Below are 9,084 nucleotides of genomic sequence, written 5' to 3' on the forward strand. Positions count from 1 at the left end.
AATCTTATCAATCTAATAGGATTATTATTATTTTTAAACTTTCATGTTAATGTTAATATTCAAAATTACTTTTAAAAAGATAATTAAATATGTTTATAGTTTACCAAAGTAAATAGTGTTTTCAATGTTTTTTAATGGAGTATTTTAAAGTAATATAGATCATATATTTTTTCCCAAAAAAAAGAAAAATATATATATCTACATGTATATAAAAATAGGTTATAAAATATCTACTAATAATAATAATTAATATATTAATTATCAATCATTAATTTTATTTTTATATATTAGATAGACAACATAACAATTATGTCCAAATTTATACATATACAGTCCGACATTGCTACTCAGTCTTCTCATTCGCCATTTCCGTCGTTGGCTTCTTCTTCTTACCAAATCGGTAATTTAAGTTCGCTTCTATTCCTTAGCATCATCTATTGCTTTTCGGATCATTAATTTTTTTCATTATTTATAATTCTCATTTTTATTCTCTAATTGATATTCAATAAAAGGAAAGAATAGAAAGAAAAACCTTTAATCGGTGGTTTTCCTAGTTCAATCGTGCACATCCTAATATTTTGTTGTCTCTCTTTCCTTCATCGGCAAAAAGTTGAACATCACTGCTACTTAGCCTTCTCCTTCGCCAGTAACCACCATCGGCTTAGATATATCACATAACTCCCCTCCAACATGAAACTAGAGGACACTCTCAGGTAGAGTCTCCAGGATGAAGCTAATCTGATTGGCTTCGTCGATGACATACCCATTTATCCATTTATCAATGATAGACCCATTTTTGTAGTAAGACTGTCATGAGCAAGCTAGACTACAACCTGACCACCATTCTCAGTGAACTATAGATATATCAATCCTTGATGAAAGTCGAGGAGCAGAAATGAGAGGAAAATGTTGTCACTTCCACTAAGAAGTTCCATAAAGATTTGACCTCTGGAACGAAGTTTGTTCCTTCTTCTTTCGACACCAAAAAATGGAAGGAGAAGAAGGCAGGTCAAGGGAAAGCTAACTCTATTGCAGCTCAGAGGGGCAGAAAGGCCAAGGTTGCCTAGGGAATTTGCTTTTATTGCAACCAGAAGGTGTAACACTCGAACCCCTATAGGATTCCTTAGGTTAAGGGATGGACTTAGACTTGATGCCTTGAAAGGAAAAATTTTAGCCAAGTACCTAAACTATGCCTTGGAGAAAGTAACAGTACTTAGAAAAATTTCTAAGTGTTGGAGGCACAGTAGATTGAAGTTGAAATTTGGCAAAGTGTCCAAACTATGCTATGAGAATGAGAGTAGGATTCATAGCATAGGAAAGAGTGTAGAATTTTATCCAAGTTCAACTCATAGTATAGTTGAGGAAGTAAGTCATAGCATAGGTGAAAAGTCATAGCACAGTTGATAGCATTATTGATAAAATCATAGCATAGTAAATGAAGTCAAAGCATAGCTAAGGAAGCTCAACTCATAGCATAGTGGATGGTACATCCCAAGGGAAACTTTGAACAATTTTGGATGCATGAGGAGCTATGTTACGAGCATAAGAGACTATGCTTGAACATGATGAGCTATGCTGTGAGCATAAGGAACTATGCTATGAGTATGAAGAATCATGCTTTGAGATGAAGGACAAGGTGAAATCATTGGGAAGAATTGGTTAAATTTTGAGTAAACCATATGTTGATCTATGCATAACGAAGAAAGGAAATAGGGTTGGGCGCATAGAGTAAGGTCAGTGAACGCATAGGGTATTAAAGGGGGAGAAATTAGCTATATGTTGGACAACATATGAAACTAAAAATGGAGGAAAACCTAAAGATTTTAGTGTTGGGTGCATAGATGATGAAGTAGGCACAAAGATGGCCATGTGAACACATACCTTGAGTTGAAGAGAGGCAAAGTGGACACATGGCTATGCTTTGAACATAAAGAAGAAAGCTATGCTATGTGAAGGAGATAAAAACCAAGAAAGGATGAAATTGAGGAAGAGTTGGACACATAGGGGAGGAGTTGGATGCATAACCATGCTAAGAACCTAAAGAAGGAAGCTATGCTATGAGAGAGAAACATGTTGGTAGCATAGTTTGGGAACCATACATCTAAACCTAGAGAACCATGTGTTGAACATCTTGTGGGTGCATAGGAGGTGATGAGGTGATGATTAGACGTGTAACAAGGTTGTTGGTGAGAACATATGTTGACTTGAGTTACTTAGGGAACAAGGTCGAATTGACAATAAAGTAGGGTATAAGGCTCAACCAAATGAGGTCTTGGACCGAGACAAGGATGAGATGGATGCATGGAAAGGAATGCAATATGTTGAAGTGCCACCTCAAGGAAAGCTATGTATTAGCCTATGCATGGTGAAGACACCTAAGTCTTGCATGCAAGGACGAGATGTCAGGAGGTGTTGCATTGGGCATTGCATGGTGGGGCTTTGCATGATGTTGACACCTAGGTTTTCCATGCACTTTGAAGTGCCATGTGTTGGGAGCATGTAGAGGGTGACAAGGATACTTCTGAAGGCCTAAAATACCTCGGGGAGTTCTCATTTCACCTCACAACTCAAATCTCCTAAAAGAAGACTAAAAAAGGAGAGAGTTAGAGGGAATCAGGGTTTTCAGGGTGAGTCATACGCATTGAAGAGGGTTCCTATGCATTGAGCACCTGACCATGTGTCCAACTTGATGACCATGCATTGAGCAGAGCAGTCAAGGTGTCCAGAAGAGTTGCCATGCGCCCAACAGCCCTAAATTAGCCTACCCTCCGTGCACCACTGCCCAAAAGTTTTCACAGGCCTAATTTCATATCAGTTGGAGTTGATAAGCTAAGTTTAGGGCCAAGATGGTATTCAAAGGTTAATTTAATCAAAACATGAGTTTCTAAGCTAACATTAGTCTAGTTTAGGCTCGGGATTCCAAAAGGAACCAGAAAACTAAGAGGTTTGAAAAAGGGGGAATCTCTACTAACAAAACTTAGATATATCACATAACTCCCTTGCAGTTGCGGGGGAGTGGATAGCTCCCCTCACATTAGATTATTTTATTTTATTTTATTTTTTTTGTATATGATACAAAATAGAAAGATATAGAGGTACGGGTGAATCACTCTGTCTCTCTAAAGATAAGTTTTATCAGTAGAATTTCTCATAACAAAAAGGGTTGTTCTTCCTCATTTTCTCAAATTTCAAAATCAAGAAGGTCCCACAATCCCTAGTGGGAAAACCTGTTGGTGGTGTTCTATCTTTTAATTTGGAGGTTCGTGTTGAGGAGACTCGTGGAGGTTCTTGAAGAATTGATTTTCAACAAGGTATCTATTCCTAAATTATGGAAAAAGCATGTGTAGCCCTAATGTTTATTTTCCAATTATGTATTTCTCTTATTCTAATTCAAAGACAAAAAATATTTAAACACTTCCGCATTGGATTCACTCCCTTCAATTCGTGTCAAAGACAATACATTTGACTTTTCTTTTTGTTTAATGAATTCAGAATTGTTTTTGGTGGGTGTAAAATCATGCATCTATTCATGTGATAAATGTTGTAAAGTTTTTTTTTCTTCTTTTTTTTTTTTTTTTTGGTTTTGCATAATAGATGAATTTAGAATTTTGCACTTAGATTTACAGATTTATTGTTTGATATGATCAAATTTTTAAGGCCCGATTGTTTTGAGTGTTTAATTCTATAATTGAATTTTTAATTTTAAGTTTGGGTCATTCATAATTTTGGTTTTGCGAAAAAAATACCAAAAAACAAAGGAAGAATGGTAGAAACTGAAGCAGACTGGGCATTTTGGAAAAAGTCTCGTGGCCTATGCCCTATGGCTCTTTGACATAAGGCGAAACAAATTTATTTCCCCTAGCGTCGCGGTGCTAGGATACAGTGTCGCAGTGTTCTAAACTTCAATTGTCACGTGCGGGTTTCCTAGGACACCAGTTCGAGTAGTAACTGCGATGGTTCTTTTATTTTTTCTTGTCAATTTAATTATTTTTCCATTAGGGTGGCAGATTTCGATCTATTATTGCTTTTTTAATATAATTTAACATGCATGACATGTATGTTTAAATTATATTATTTATATGTTTCATATTGTATGCCACATAGTTTAAAATCTCACCATAGTTTAAGCATAATCATGCATCATATTTAAATGTAAATATTATATTTAAAATTTAGGTTAATTCCTATAATATGTACATGCATGATATATACGGTATAGTTTGCATGATAATAATATCAGAGTTATATTATTCTTTTTTTAATGTTTGTTTAAAAGCATGCTTACTATATTTATTATTTCATTAATTGCTTAATATAAATGTTATATTTTTTTTTTTTGTTAATGAAAATGAAAAGGCATGTTGTATGACAATACTTAGATAATATAATTTTTATATTTAATTAATGTCAATTAGAATGTGTGTTATAGGTTTTTAATAATTCATTAATATATAACAGATATATAGCTAATGAATTAGACAATGAAATCTATATTTCAGAGTTGCATGCAAACATTAATTTTAATTTGTTTAAAATGTTAAAATATAGATTTTATGTTTAAATTATATTCTAATATGATTATAAATAGGTTATTCTTTTATTTTCTTTTAATAGGATCAACTTGAACAAATAAAATATTAATTTATAAAATCTTTGCCTATAACAGACTTCTGTCTATGGAAGGTTCTGTCTAGGATTGAGGTACTTAAGTTGACCGTAAAGGAACACCCCTATCTTGAAACTGACCTGGGTAGTGAATTAGTCAAACATTTTATATGCATGCAATAAATGATTAAGTCTATTAAAGTGTTTAACAAATAATAGTCATACATTGTTAACTATTGACTTAGTTAAATTAATCAGCCAGATATATCTAAGTTAATAAACACTAATTTGAAAACACTTAGTGGGAGGGAAAATATGTATATGATCTCATTTTTTAAATCACATTCTCCCTAAAAGTTCACACTGTGAGACTCATGCTCGGGCTTATGGCACCTTGGAAGTGTCTTCCCTTTGGAAGGTGTTTACATCGGTCAATATCAAGTTGAATGGAGAGAGTGTTTATAGTAAGTGAGAGAAGGACGTGTATCAACACATCATACGGTATCCTTCATTAGTTTGTAAAGTCAAGTTTCATGTTCGAGATTTGATGGCGGGAAATTAGAAGTCAATTTGACTCGACAACCAAAATCTCGTGGACGCGGTATGCGATGCATGTTCCTAAGATATGTGTTGATAGTCATGCATCAATGGTCATGCGTTGGACTGATAATGCGTTAATGAATGTATGTAATGATCATGCGTCCTGCCACAAGTTTTCTTGCACTCACGCCAAGTATTACACGAACACAAGTTTCTCGGGTAATCCGAGGTCGAACACAGGGACTTGTAGCTATATGTATGTGGTAATGTGCATGCGATGGTTTAAATAAAAGAATGGAAGGGCTGTTGCTAAGTTAATCCTACTCCTACTCCTATCTAACAAACAACACAATGAGAATATGCATGAAAGGTAGAGATATGACAAACATTGACATGAAATAAATGTGTGGGAAAATAGATCAAATGCGGAGATGATTTCATTGCAACCCTTGAGAGTGACCGCTGTTGGATTTTATGTCCTAAAACTCGTAGTTTGTAAATTAATAAATATATTCTGTTTTGTTTTTCGATAAAGTTGTTATTGAAATTGTAATCTTGAAATCCAATAAACTAAGGTTCCGAGGCTATTTAATGTAATTTGAACTTTATGTAGTGACATAAATGTGGATCAAGTTCAAATATATAGCCAAAACGGTCTATAGTATATGAATAAGGTTGGGTGCCTTATTCTGGGGACACTATGGATGCGACCCATTTTGTAGATAGTACAAACGATGTGATCCTGAATCGTTCATATAGAGATATGTGAGTGGGGGTATCCTATGTAAAGATTTTACATAAGACTGAACCATGAAATGTCACTTTTTACGTTCTAAATGTCGTTTTATGTATAAAACTGACTATTTCGTTAATTGATGACCTAAGTAACTTAATCTTAATCCTGAGCTAACTATGAACTCCTGTTCACTCGAAATTATTCTTAGATCTGCATAGGTGAGGGCAGCTCAATATCGCTGGCCCAATAAGCCTCCCATTTTAGGGGTAAGATCAAGTGGATAGCTGGGAACATAGGGTGCAAGACGGAATTCACTCCTACCCGTTATAGGGATAGTAGAAAGATTGTTCCTTTTAGTACTGAATCCAGGTCTTGAACAAGGGGCCCCACCCTCTCCTTGGCCCGAGAGGGATTCGGTTTATAGGTTGGACCTTAAACCAATTGTTCATTAGAGGATCAGTAGAACTTAAGGAACAAGATGTAGTCTTGAGGGTAAAACGGTTTTTATGACCCAGCCAAGATTACGAACAACCTGTGAAGGATTAACTTACTATATATCTATAGTGAGGGGAGTGCAACTACGGGACTTTAGTGGAATGACCCACTAGTTAACGAATGTTGATTAGCTCCATCTAAAGAGTTTAGCTAGCTAATCTCATATCGTTGAAGCCCATGATCTATAGGTCCATTAGGTTCCCCTACTAGCTCATATGGAATAAACTTAGAACAGTATGATGGAATAATTCTAATTGTTCGAATTAGGTAGAGAGAGAGAAACCGACAAGTATATGTGATATAGTGGTCGGGTTTTAAAGCCTAGAAATATAGCTTTAATATTTAAATGTGATTTAAATATCAAGAATATGAATATTTTCATATTCGGAAGCTTGGAAATAATGGAAATGGTCAAAGTTGTAAGAAGTCAAAAAGTTGACTTTTGACTTTGAAAAGTCAAAACTTTGACCGACCTTATATTCAAATGTGATTTGAATTTCGAGAAAATGAATACCGATTTATGCTCGGGAGGTCAAAATTAGTTAACACGGAAAAAATCATAAAAAGTCAAAATGTTGACTTTTTGGTCAAAGTTTGACTTTGACCAAATGACTATTTTGCCCTTTGACTATAGTTAGTGGAAAAATCCAAACTTTTGTTGGATAATTCCACTAACAAAATAGTGGGCTAGGTGTTGGCTTATAGTGGAGACATTAAGCCCACTAAGTGAGTAGATTCTAGGTGTTGTTTTTTTGTGAAGTTTTTTCATGCAATGTTGTAGTCCTTTTTCTATAAATTGGGCTTTTCAATTTAGTTAAAAGACTTTTGCCATTTTGAAAATTAGTTTTTTCTGATATTTAGGCTGGAAAATTACAACTTTGTGAAGAAAAAAAAGGAAACACTCAAACCTACTCAAAATTCCATTCCTTATTTTCATCTCTTTTCTCTCTCTCGGTTCTCTTCATCCACCGGGTCCCACAACTCGGTTCTGAGTCCAAAGGATAGTAGGTCAAATCTAATGGTGGTCCAAAAGAGTTTGGGTCAAGATTCAACGAGGAGAAGTGGCTTTCAGGCTTCAAAGATAGCATCTTTACACTTTTAGTTCACTGTTTTTTCCTTCATGATGCATGCTTATTTCCTTTAATTTAAGAGCACTTAGAGTGTAATTAGGTCCCAATTCCGCTGCGTATGTCTCGTGTTCCATCATGTGGTATCAGAGCATGCTAGAATTACTCTCAATTATGCTGACTTTACTCATAGACAATCAATGCATTAGCCTATAGACAGTCGTTGCAGCAGCTTCATACTAAGTAAATAAGATTACTCACACACTCACACAACGCACACCTCTCGGTGGGTTGCTACATGCTTCATATCCCTAATCCATATGACTAAGTATATGATACCCAAGTAATCCTACTAAGTGTTGTAATGAAAGTAAAAATGCTAAGCAAGAAGATGGAGATGGAGTCGAAGGAATAGAGAAATGCATTGAAAACAAATTGTATTAATTCCTTAATCACAAAATGTCATACAATACAATATAAGAAAAGAAAGGAAAAATGAAATGACCGGCTGGAAGCAAAGATTTTCTTCCAGTGGATGTGCATCAAGGCTACCGGTGGTGTCGTGGATGGGTAGAGGAACTGACTCTCTCGAGATCTAGCTCCAGTCGAAGACTCCAGTCGTCACTCGAAATGGATGAAGGAGGTGAAGAACTCTTAAACTTATTCTCACGTGTTTGTCTGGATCACAAGGATTCGCCCTAGGCAAACCTCAGGCGAAAACCTTGGATAACTTGAATTTCTGCTCATCGGCTTCTATTTATAGAGCTTGGGTCGCCAACAGCCTTAATTGGACTGCTCTGAGTCTGATGTTCGGCGCGTTAGTCCTTTCTGAACCTTTGCCACTAATGGCGTAGTAGGTGAAATGTCAGCATCAGCTTTGGATTTTCTCGAGGTAGATGCGTTGATGCGTTCATTCCACCTACCTTGCGTTGATCCCATTAGTATGCGTTGTCGTGTAGCCGCAATCATTCATTGAATGCATTCGCTTAATACCGCAACACTACATGATGACCGTAATCGCTTGACGAGCACAACTCCCATGACTGATTACCGCAACATCCATGCGTTGATCGATGCGTTTGCCTTTACGATGGAGTGTTGCCTTTACGATCAACATCCATGCGTTGATCGATGCGTTTGCCTTTACCGCAACATCCATGCCTTTCTCGTGAATTCCTATCATAATTGCCGTATATACTGCCTAGCAACCTTCATAATTCTATGTAAAAGGACTAAGATGGCATGCATTTCTGCATGTCATCAGGCTTGTGGCACCCTGGAAGTGTCCTCCCCTTGGAATGTGTTTACATGGAATCACTATCAAGGCAAATTTCAGTAATGGATATGGTCGCTTTAGTTTTTGCTCTATTCGGCACTTCCCTTTGACTTGCTTATTGGGGCGGAACTCTAGGATCCAAAGTGGAGGGTTACACTTATTAGAAATTGTTAAATAAGTTAATAATTCTTTGACCAAAGTGATAGTGATTGATTGTTATAGAAATAAGAGTTATTCTGGTTTAATGATTAGTCGAAAGTGTCTCAGTTCAGTGAAGGAATGACTAATCACCCGTCAATGGCTTTTATTCTACCTCACTATAGTATCATTGCCAAATTAAATGTATTTTAGGGTTTAATAATTTT

The sequence above is a fragment of the Benincasa hispida genome, chromosome 11 (genome assembly GCF_009727055.1).
Source record: "Benincasa hispida cultivar B227 chromosome 11, ASM972705v1, whole genome shotgun sequence".
NCBI lineage: Eukaryota > Viridiplantae > Streptophyta > Magnoliopsida > Cucurbitales > Cucurbitaceae > Benincasa > Benincasa hispida.